This window comes from Bos javanicus, chromosome 16 (assembly GCF_032452875.1).
Source record: "Bos javanicus breed banteng chromosome 16, ARS-OSU_banteng_1.0, whole genome shotgun sequence".
Classification (NCBI taxonomy): Eukaryota; Metazoa; Chordata; class Mammalia; order Artiodactyla; family Bovidae; genus Bos; species Bos javanicus.
The window spans coordinates 19,848,072-19,860,964 of NC_083883.1; positions in this window are offsets into that span (position 1 = coordinate 19,848,072).

Consider the following 12,893-nt stretch of genomic DNA (forward strand, 5'->3'; position numbering starts at 1 on the left):
TTTTAGTTTGCTACATGAGCAGGCTGTTTAGAAATTCAAGTCCTAAAAATATAATATTAAGGAAGTACTTTCAAATTCTACTTAAAAATATAAATGAGTCTTTAATCACAGTTATTAAATGTGCCTGAAATCTCCTCTGTCAAGTTCCAATGAATGAACTGCGTATATACATTGAAAATATTGGGACTAGCACAGTAAGTTCAAGATGAGTGAGGATCGTATATCAATATGTGGATGAAATGCCATTAAATGCTCATTCTTAGTCATGTGCCATATGTCAACTCCTTGAAATAGAACAAAATCTGTTGTCCCAGAGAAGAGAGGAAAAGATGGGATTCAGTTCCACTAGTATATCTTACTGCATGAGATAGAGGCTCCTCTAACCAGAGGCAGGCAGCATCTCCAGACAATAATGCCAGATTTATGCACCACTCTGCTTCCCACCAACATCTGCTTCAGCTTGCCACTCTCTCCCTTCATTGACATTACAGTGCAGAGGCCAAAACACAGAAAACTAGTAGAAATACATTAAACAGATTAAATGATCTTCATATTCCTAGTTGTTTTATGAAAAGTTCTGGGAGCGGTACATGCACAGAACTGTCCTTTTACATGGTTCAAACAAAGGTTTCAAATATCATGGGCTCTAAGATAGCAAACCATCTTAGAGACAGAAGATACATCTTCAGTTCTACAGGCCAGCGCAAAATTCAAGGTTGCTGACCTCGAGTCTACTCTGAGTGGAACACTGTTAGAATTGAAATAACTGGAATGAGAAGTGTCCCAGCAAATCCCACCCTCCCTGTGGATTGATAAAAACTGGACCTGAATATATTTCTCCTTTTTAAAAGAGAAAAACATGAGTTACAAGGCTTCTTTATGTAATAGCACAAGTGAAACATTTTCTAGAACCTTAAAAGGAGAATTTGTTTTTCATATACTACTTCTATGTGAATCAGTGAAAGTGTTATAAAACATTTGCATGGTGTTCTTAAAAATAACAAAAGGGACATGCCTTTGTGAAAAAGTGCTTTAGGAAACAGGTACCTGTAATTATGAAAAACAGGTACCTGTAATCATGAAAAGACAGACATGAAAACAGAGATATTAAATGACTTTCTTAAAGAAGAAAGGAAAGCAAGAAAACCTAAAAAGCCTCTCAGAATTAAAATCTGCACTGAAAGCAGAAAACATACTGAGTTAAAAATGCACAATATGAAAAAAAATAAAAAGGAAAATGAGTAAGTAGAAGGCAATGTAAGTCAAAATTTATTGATAATGAGAATAGAGAATAAAAAATCTAATTGACTTGAAAAATAAATGGGATAAATAATCATAGATCTAAAATATCCCATAAAACATAACTCAAAATGAAATTTTATATCCAGAAATTGAGTAGATTAATATACAGTATTAGTGAAAATACTGGCAACATATCCAAAGACATACAGAAACTTATGACATTTTGAAAATCAACTAAATCTAAAAGACAATCTGCAAAGGAGAAAAAGAATCAGGCAACTTTCAGACTTATCCTCTGAAACATTAAATGTGGAAAACAATGGAAAAATTTCAAGAAGTTCTGAGGTAAAATATTTTAATCCAAGAATTTCATACACATCTAAGTCATTATATTTATGTGCAAATATAACAAAAAGGTTTTCTTATGTAGGTAAAAATTAAGAGAATGTACAAAGATAGCAGAAACATGTTCATTCAAGCAAAAATCAGATGGTATAATGGTAAAGAATTTGACTGCCAGTGCAAGAGACTCAGGAGACGTGGGTTCAGTTCCTGGGTTGGGAAGATCCCTTGGTGAAGGAAATGGCAACACACTCTAGTATTCTGGTCTGGAAAATTCCATGGACAGAGGAGCCTGGCAGGCTACAGTCCATGGGGTCACAAAGAGTCAGACACAACTGACCATACGAGTACTAAAAGAACATGTAGCTCATTTATTTATTTAACTGTAATCATAAAAATTTTCCAATAATGTTATCTAAAAGACAAAGAGATGAAGCAAGCTCCAGAACTTAAGATTGGAGAAGTTTAAGAATTGATGATAAATATCAAAACTAGAGACAGTAATTATGTAAAAATGATTATATAATAATTTATTCACCACACATTGAAAGCAGCAGATAAGAAGGGCAAGGAAAGTAAGAGTATACAAAATTCTTGATCAAACATAAAATATAAAGACTCAGAAAAGTAGAGAAAGACATCACTAACCAATGTTAGCAATGAAAGTTGAAAGATCACTACAGAAGATAAAAGTTGTGGTGAAGATCCAGAACATTTACTAACACCCATGTGATTCTGTTCTTGTCAGATAGGGAGACTACATTTTCTGGGCTCCTTGCATCTGAGTGAAGTCATGTGATCAGTTTGTGCCATTTCTGACCCGAGGTATTAAGGACCAGTTGGCCGTCTCTGACTGTCTCTGATTTTCCCAGCAAGAGAAGGACTTCAAGGCACAAGGGAATGTGGATGTCCTGAATGGAGAGAGCCAAGGTCCTTAAGTGACCCAGGATGAGTCTAGAAAGAGATGAGGAAAAGTTTTAAATAAAATTCAGATTTCGGTTTTGGTTCTCGTGTGAATCCTAGGAAACAAGACAGAAAATATAGATGTAACTATGGGATGGGGGATTTGAAACTTGTTGTTTCACTGGAGACTTCTTGAGTTTGAAGTGTTTTTGTGACCACCAGGTTTACTTTTAAATTAAAGTGTGAATGTTTGAACTAGAGTTATACATGTAATTTGGAGTTAAGCTATGAATACTAATTGTATTTGAAGTAACAGGATGGAATGAGGGTTTCCTATGAGATTACATTAAATATGTGTACACTGGGAAGTATTTCTCAGGTATTCTAATCCTGTTCTGAGTAGTCCATATTGTATAGACCACAGAAATTTATGAGTAGGTATTGCTTTACTATAGCACATCAGGTCAATCTCAGTGAGTTGGAAAAAGAAGGTTATAAGCCATGGATACAATCTTTGTTACTAAATGCCACTTTTTCAAATAATTTAAAACAGTTGTTAAACAGGCTTGTTGAAAGTCCTCTTGCAAAAGGATTATACTCTGTGCATGCTGTTGGATTATTTTTGTGTTGTGTGAGCTCATGTGCTCATTCACTCAGTCGTGTCCGACTTTTTGCGACCCCATGGACTGTAGCCCTCCTGGCTCCTCTGTCCATGGCACTTCCCAGGCAAGAATACTGGAGTGGGTTGCCATTTCCTATTCCAGGGGATCTTCCTGACCCAGGAACTAAACCCATGTCTCTTGCATATCATTGCCCCACCTGGGAAGCCCTGTTGGATTATTTTTAGAGATTGTTATCAATATTAATTATGTCCTTTAGATCTTTATCAGCTAGAATAGGGGTCAGCAAACTCAGGATTTTACCATGAGTAAAAATCTGTCCTCTTGGTCAAACCTGGCCTGCCACTTCTTTGTATATAACCTGTGAGCTAAGAATGGCTTTTATACTCTTAAATTGTTGGGGGAAAAAATCAAAAGAATAGTTTTTCATGACATGTGAAAATGAAATCTCACTGTTCACGATAAATTTTTATTGGAACACAGGCATACTTGTTGAAGAGTTGTATATTGCTGTTTTCATGCTACAATGACAAAGTTGAGTAGTTCTGACAGAGAATGTATATTGCCTGCAAAACCTGAAGGGTTTACTGTCTGGCACTTTATAAAAAAGTTTGTGGCCCTAATCTCCAGCAATTAGAGTAAACCCCTCCACTCAAAGGATCTCCAGTTTTGTCTAGGATTGAATTTCTCAGTCATTTCTCATTAGTAGGCTCAATGGGAGGTAACTTGGCCTCAGTGTAAAAATCTGGAAGGACCTTACTAAGGCTATTTTATAAAAGAAGGGTTTATCTTGCTCATAGATTCTTAGAGTCCAGATTCCCAAATTCTATGGGGAAGAGCTCTGTGTCATCAACTAAGTACTTGTTGGAAAACTTGATTTTATCACTTCTAGAGAAATTTTTTTACTCTGGCTGAGGGTAAAAGTGCTCACATGAAGAAGTGGGAAAATTCTCCAGAGCTACATCCAAGTCAGGCTCCTTATCTTCCCCAGCAAGATATCTAGATGCCTTCTATCTAGTTTATGCAACTAAAACAAATACCTGTATTTGCAACCCTCCCTGCCCCCAGGTCCTTCCGTCTCTCATTGTGTTCCAGCTCCTTTCAATAATCTGCCAGGGAATATCCTATTTAAAGGAAATGTATATGAAATGTGTTAATTATTCATTATTCTATATTTGGCAATGGAAAAAGGACAGCACATTCCTGCTTGGGAAGTGAACTTGATAAGGGTAAACAGGGACGGAGTTAGTCACCTAAGCTTCTGTAACCAAGGAACCCTTAAATAAAGTGATAAATGAAATAAATATTAATTTATATCTCACACAATAGCCTCAAAGTAGGTGAATCAGATTGTGTTCCATGTGGTCATTCAAGAAGCCAGGTTCTTTCTCTTATGTGGCTTTGGATCTGTAAGGGTGTTGGCCATGCCTGCAGAGTTTAAACAGAGAACACTGCTGTATATATGGTCTAGTCCCGACAGAAGAAGACAGAACAAGAGGCACGTCCTTGGTGTTTCGTGGTTATGACCCTAAAAGACACACATCATTTCTTTGCACATTCTATTGGCATGAACACAGTCACATGGATACAACCAACTGCAAAGGAGGCTGGTAAATGCAGTCTCTAAGGTGAGCCAATGATGGTGGGTGCTTTTAAAAGAGGTGCGCTTTGGGATGATTTGTATGTATTAAAACCTGAACAGGATAAGTTCAAAGTCAAACTTCTAGCTGCAAAATCTGGTGGTTTCTGATTAAGAGATCAAGATGAGGCATATGCTTTTTGTGTGGATTTAAACTTTTTGAAAAGTGATGCCTTCAACTTTACGAATCTTCCAGAGTTTAGTGAGACAATGTAAGGAAGGAAGTATGTCATTGATCTCTGCATTCCCAGTGCCTGGGACGAAAAAGTCAAGGATAAATATTCATGGAAGGAAAAAGGAAAGGAAAGAGAGGGAGGAAACTAAAAGAGAAAAAGGAAAGAGGGAAGGAAAAGAGAAAGAGGAGAGATGGACAAAAAAGATTATATTGGGTTGGTCAAAAAGTTCATTTGGGTTTGTCTGTCACATCTTATGGAAAAATCTGAACAGACTTCTTGGCCAACCCAATATGAACCACAGCGTGAACGTCTGAAGGTTGAGGGGAGCTCTTGACAGATGGACAAGTGGACAGTATTTGGATAATTTTTTTCATTTCCTCTTATTTCAATACCTTCCTCTCCTCACCACCTCCAGTATTTTCTTGCTCTTTTCTGCCCATCAATGACCTCATTAGTGAGGAGACCTCAGAAGAGGTGCTGCCTTTCTACACTTTTCCCTCATGGGCATTTTTCACCATTTATTTTAGAGTGAGCAGTCAAAATGGGAAGGATCTCACTAAATCACTCTTGACAAAGTGCTAATAACCATTAAGGTCACATGCAGGAGAAATAGCTGAAAATGGGATGCTTACGTTGGAGAAATGCTACTGACTAACTGTAATTTGGGGTAAGTCACCAAGGTGCAGTTGCTAACTCCTGGGGCTCTATGAATAACTTAAGTGATATTTTGTATCTCTTCCTATAAAAATGTGAATTTTCTCCAATGAAATCATTTATTTTCATCATATTTCATTAGGTTGAACTATTTTCTTTTATATAGAAAGTAGGGACAAGAACCACATCTTTCTCTAAGGACCAGGGAGAAGGGGGCTGCAGCCTGTAGAAAGGGGAGGCCAGTGTCAGGGGATATTCTCCCTTCAGCAATGTGGGAAGAGTTTCAATCAATTACTGGGTTTTTCAAATCAATTCCAAACTTATCATCTTTGTGTGGAAGCTTCTAATTGCTAAATGGCACCCCACTCCAGTACTCTTGCCTGGAAAATCCCATGGATGGAGGAGCCTGGTAGGCTGCAGTCCATGGGGTTGCTAAGAGTCAGGCATGACTGATCGACTTCACTTTCACTTTTCACTTTCATGCATTGGAGAAGGAAACGGCAACCCACTCCAGTGTCCTTGCCTAGAGAATCCCAGGGACTCGGGAGCCTCGTGGACTGCCATCTATGGGGTTGCACAGAGTCGGACATGACTGAAGCAACAGCAGCAGCAAAATATTATTTTATTTTTCAAATACTGCCAGCAAGAGAATGTGTGGAGGATGGGGAAGTAAATATGGCCCATGTGCTACCGGTTTGTAATATTTGCCCTAAAAAATTAACTGAACAGATGCAGGGTGCATTTTCCTCACATGACCTCACATAGTGATGTAAACGTTTAAAGTGGGCACTTTTAAAACTTTAATAACTTATCCCCATTAATCTGTGGTTGGTGAAAATTTACCAGAGATATTTTACTTGGAAAATGGTGTGAGCATGTGGAGGGTCATAATTAAGAGAAAATATACTTTAAAAATGCATTTTATGGTTTTTATTAAATAAACGTTGTTTATTCATGACTTTCAACTTACAGTTTTGTTCCTTTTAGCATGTTAGACAAGATGCCATTTTATCCCACAAATCAAGAAAACAATTGAAATTAAAATTGCAAAAAAGAGGTGGCTCTTTCACAGCCGAGAGACTTGTTAATTTACTTAGGATAGCCGGTTGCAAGAAGAAAGAAAATGATAATGCAACACGCTTTCACAGAGCTGACCCTCTTCTGAGAGTTAACCTTTGTACTCACAAATAGTTATCTGAAAAATTCCTAAGGTATGAATGGAAATAACAGCAGATTGCATTACCTACATCCCGAAGGTCAGAGGTTCAGATTACCAAGGTAATGAAACTTCAGTGAGCTGCTTCAGATCTATTAGGTTTGTCAGTTTTTATAAGCATGCTTACTTCAGGCATGCAATTATAACATAAAGGAACTATATTGGTGAAAATTCAGTCGCTGGATCTCAACAGAAGTATTCAAATGTCAGATGTGGGGAGGGCATCCACCTTCCCGAGTAGGCTTTTAAGATGATTCAGGTATCGAGGGCGAAATAGAAAGGAGATGAGTGAAAATATATTATACATAAAAATCCATCTCCATATAAAAACTTTTGTATCTTTTCCTAGAAGTGTCTCAGGAGGTAATCACAAGCATCAATTAACTTATATTCTTCCATGTAAATGGCTTAAGAGATCCCAACAGAGGTGACACAGATCATTAGAAATCTGCAACCTTATAAAACCCTAGTAAATAGTTTTTTATAAAAATGGCTTATTTAGTAGCAATGTAGATCAACATAACCAATGCTAATTTTAATTTACAATTAATGTCACCTGACACTGGTTTTAATCCATAACTGATATAACAGGGGCAAATTCACTCAAGGTGTTCTAAATAAAATAGGAAGCATTTCTCTTAGGCTATAATAAAATCAAAATCGGAAGGTTGCAATTGCCCAACCAGGCATCATTTTTCGTCTTTTTATATACTAGCAGATGATTATCCTAATAGATACAGTTTACTTTCATAAAACACATATTTTAATAGGGATTTCCAAGTCAGATATTTCTTAATATTTGGTAGTATCCTAGCAAGTTCTGATTAACTATTTGCCAGATCAAAAGTGATACTTCTAAGAAGGATTATAATATATAGTGCCATGATATATTCAGTCTTGTTTTTGTCTGATTGTGACATTTGTTGTTCAGTTGCTAAGTTGTGTCTGACTCTTTGTGACCCCATGAACTGCAGTACACCAGGCTTCCTTGTCCTTCACTATCTTCTGGAGTTTGCTCAAACTCATGTGCATTGAGTCAGTGATGTCATCCAACCATGGATCACTAAAAATTAACAGATCAGCTGGTAAATGCTACTCTTTTGACCAACCATATCTGAAATTTCAATTATGTGGTTTCTAAAGATGCAGGTGGAGAAGGCAATGGCACCCCACTCCAGGACTCTTGCCTAGAAAATCCCATGGACGGAGGAGCCTGGTAGGCTGCAGTCCATGGGATCACTAAGTCAGACACGACTGAGCGACTTCACTTTCACTTTTCACTTTCATGCATTGGAGAAGGAAATGGCAACCCACTCCAGTGTTCTTGCCTGGAGAATTCCAGGGACGGGGGAGCCTGGTGGGCTGCCATCTATGGGGTCGCACAGGGTTGGACATGACTGAAGCAACTTAGCAGCAGCAGCAGCAAAGACGCAGAAGCAGACTAGACCATATGTGAGCTCTTCTAACTGCCTGTAAAGTCATGTTATAAATGGGCTAAGGGTAAGTCCCTGTGTTATCAAATCAAGTTCAGTGATGGTGGCCAGGTTTTGTTGGCTGTGTCAAGCTGGAACCCTGGCTATCACCAGTACTGATGAAGATTCACTTGGAAAGATCCATCACTTTACCGCAATTCTAGTAAATGGATCTTGCTAATCAATGATGAGTTATGGATAAGACTGGGGACAGACCTCTGTAGGAAAGTGCACAGTATTATACTGTATCAAAAAGACTTGCAGAATTAGAGAAAATATTTGCAAACAGTGCAACTGATAAGGGATTAATCTCCAAAATACATAAACAGCTCATACTGCTCAATATTAAAAAAACAAACAAACAAACAAGTAGTCCAATCGAAAAATGGGTAGAAGATCTAAAAAGACATTTCTCCAAAGAAGATGTACAGATGGCCAAAAGCACATAAAACAATGTTCAACATTACTAATTATTAGAGAAATGTAAATCAAGACTACAATGAGGTAGCACCTCACACTGGTCAGAATGGCGTCTGCAAGAAGTCTACAAATATTACATGCTAGAGAGGGTGAGGAGAAAAGGGAACTGTCCCACACTATTGGTGGGAATGAAAACTGGTACAGCCACTATAGAGAAAAGTATGGAGATTCCTTATAAAACTAAAAATAGAGCTACCATATGACCCTACAACCCCACTCCTGGGCATATAGTGAGTGAGTGAGTGAGTGAAGTCACTCAGTTGTGTCCGACTCTTTGCGACCCATGGACTGGAGCCCACCAGGCTCCTCCATCCATGGAGTTTTCTAGGCAAGAGTACCGGAGTGGGTTGCCATTTCCTTCTCCAGGGGACCTTCCCGACCCGGGGATTGAACCTGGGTCTCTCGCATTGCAGGCAGACGCTTTACCATCTGAGCCACCACCTGGGCATATAACCAGAGAAAAACATAATTCAAAAAGATACACGCACTCCTCCCCTATGTTCACAGCAGCACTATTTACAAAAGCCAATACAAGGAAACAACCTAAATGTCCACTGAGAGAGGAATGGACAAGGATGTGTTACATATATAAAATGGAATGTTTTTCAGCCCTTAAAAAGAATAAAACTATGCCATTTGCAGTGACATGGGCAGACCTAGAGAATACCACGCTAAGTGCAGTAAGTCAGACAGAGAAATACAAATATCATATAATATTGCTTACATGTAGAATCTTAAAACAAGATAAAAGTGAACTTATCTACAAAACAGACTCTTATATGTAGAAAATAAACATATGGTTATCAAAGGGGAGGTTGGGAGAGGGATAAATTATGATTTGGTATTAAAATATAGATATTACTATATATAAAACAGATAAACAACAGAGTGTAGCACAGGGAACTATATTCAATATCTTATGATAACATATAATGAAAGAGAATATAAAAAAGAATATATTTATATATATATGCATAACTGAATCACTTTACTGTACTAGCACAACATCGTAAATCAACTATCCCCTTCACAGATCACGGCCCTGTCATGGTGAAGGGGCTTCATAACTCAGTGAAGCTATTAGCCCTGCCATGTAGGGCCACCCAAGACTTACAGGTCATAGCAGAGAGTTTTGACAAAATATGATCTGCTGCACTGGAGGAGGGAATGGTAAACCACCCCAGTATACTTGCCGTGAGAACCTCATGAACTGTGTAAAGGCACAAAAAGATAGGACATCAAAAGATGAGTCCACAGGTCTGAAGATGTCCAATATGCTACAGGGGAAGAGTGGAGGAGAACTACTAATAGCCTCAGAAAGAATGAAGCCGTTAGGCCAAAGCAGAAACGATGCTCAGTTGTGGATGTGTCTGGTGATGAAAGTAAAATCTGATGCTACAAAGAACAGTATTGCATAGGAACCTGGAATATTAAGTCCATGAATCAAGGTAAATTGGATGTGGTCAAGCAGGAGATGGTAAGGATAAACATTGACATCTTAGGAATCAGTGAACTAAAATGGACAGGAGTGGGCAAATTTAATCTAGATAAGCATTATATCTACTACTGTGGGCAAGAATCCATAGAAGAAATTGAGTAGCCCCGATAGTCAACAAAAGAGTCCAAAATGCAGTACTTGGGTGTAATCTCAAAGTGACAGAATGATCTTGGTTTGTTTCCAAGGTAAGCCATTCCACATCACAGTAATTCAAGTCTATGCCCCTACCATGGATGCCGAAGAAACTGAAGTTGATCAGTTCTATGAAGACCTAGAAGACCTCCTAGAACTAACACCAAAAATAAAAAAGATGTTCCAGTGATCACTGGCGATTGGAATGTAACAGAAGGAAGTCAAAACATAACTGGAGTAACAGGCAAGTTCAGTCTTGGAGAACAAAATGAAGCAGGGTGAAAGTTAACTGAATTCTGCCAAAAGAATGCACTGGTCATAGCAAATACCCTTTTTTAACAACACAAGAGACGACTTTACACGTGGACATCACCAAATGGTTAATACCGAAATCAAACCGATTACATTCTTTGTAGCTGAAGATGAATAAGCTGTATACAGTCAACAAAAAGACCTGGAGCTGACTATGGCTCAGAGCATCAGCTTCTCATAGAAAAATTCAGGCTTAAACTAAAGAAAGCGGGGAATCACTAGGTATGAGTCAAATCAAATTCCATATGAACATGCAGTGGCGGTAACAAGTAGATACAAGGAATTAGATCTAATAAACCATGTGCCTGAAGAACTATGGGTGGAGGTCCATAATACTGTACAGGAAGCAGTGGACAAAACCACCCCAAAGATAAAGAAAAGTAAGAAGGCAAAGTGGTTACCTGAGGAGGCTTTACAAATGGCTAGAGAAAGAAGAGAAGTGAAAAACAAGGGAGAAAAGGAAAGATATATCCAACTAAACACAGAGTTCCAAAAAAACTGCACAGAGAGACAAGAAGGGCTTCTTCAACAAACAGTGCATAAAACTAGAAGGAAACAACAGAAGGGGAAAGACTAGGAATCTCTTCAGGAAGATTGGAGATATCAAGGTAACATTTCACCCAAAGATGGGCACAATAAAGGACAGAAACAGTAGACACCTAGTAGATACTGAAGCGATCAAGAAGAGATGGAAAGAATACACAGGAGAACTCTACAAAAAAGATCTTAATGAACAGGATTACTATGATAGTGTGGTCAGTCACCCAGAGCTAGCCATTCTGGAGAGTGAAGTCAAGTGTGCCTTAGGAAGCACTGCTGTTAATTAAAGCTAGTAGATGTTATGGGATTCCAGTAGAACTATTCAAAACCCTAAAGGATGATAACATCAAGGTTTTGCATTCACTGTGTCAGCAAATCTGGAAGACCCAGCAGTGGCCACAGGACTGGAAAAGGTCAATCTTCATCCCAATTCCCAAGAAGGGTAGCACTAAACAATGTGCTAACCACCAGACAATTGCACTCATCTCCCATGCTATTAAGGTCATGCTAAAATCTTGCATGCTAGGCTTCAGCATTATATGAACCAAGAACTTTCAGATGTCCAACCTGGGTTTAGAAAAGGAAGAGAAAGCAGAGATCAAATTGTCAACATTCGCTAGAACATAGGGAGAGCTAGGGAATTCCAGAAAAACACCTATCTCTGTTTCAATGACTATATTAAAGTCTTTGACTGTGTAGATCATAACAAACTGTGGAAAGTTCTTAAAGAGATGGGAATACCAGACCATCTTACCTGTCGCCTGAGAAACCTGTACGCAAGTCAAGAAACAATAGTTAGAACCTTGTATGGACCAACTGATTGGTTCAAGATTGAGAAAGGAGTATTACAGGGCTGTCTGCTGTCACTCTGTTTAACCTATATGCTGAGAAATGCCAGGCTGGATGGGTTACAAGCTGGAATTAAGATAGGTGGGAGAAACATCAACAACTTCAGATATGAGGATGATACCACTCTAATGGCTGCAAGTGAGGAGGAACTAAAGAGCCTCTTGATGAGGGTGAAGAAAGAGAGTGAAAGAGCTGGCTTAAAACTAAATATTAAAAAAAAAACTAAGATCATGGCATCCAGCCTCATTACTTCATGGCAAATACAAGGAGAAAATGTGGAAGAAGTGATGGATTTCCTCTTCTTGGGCTCCAAAATCAGTGTGGATGGTGACTGCAGCCATGAAATCAGAAGACAAATGCTTCATGGCAGGAAAGCTATGACAAAGCTAGACAGTGCTGAAAAGCAGAGACATTACTCTCCCCACAGATGTCCCTATAGTCAAGACTATGGTTTTCCCAGTGGCCACATATGGTTGTGAGAGCTACACCATAAAGAAGGTAGAGTGCCAAAGAATTGATGCCTTCGAGCTGTGGTGCCAAGGGAGACTCATGAAAGTCCCTTGCAAAGCAAGGAGCTCAAACCAGTCAATCTTAAGGGAAATCAACCCTGAAAACTCGCTGGAAAGACTGTTAGTGAAGCTGAAGCTCCAGGATTTGGGTCATCTGATATGAACAGCTAACTCATTGGAAAAGTCCCTGATGCTGGGAAAGATTAAGCGCAAATGGGAAAGAGGGCATCAGAGGATGAGATGGCTGGATGCCATAACAGATACAATGGACATGAACTGTGGCAAACTTCGGGAGGTGGTGAGGGACAG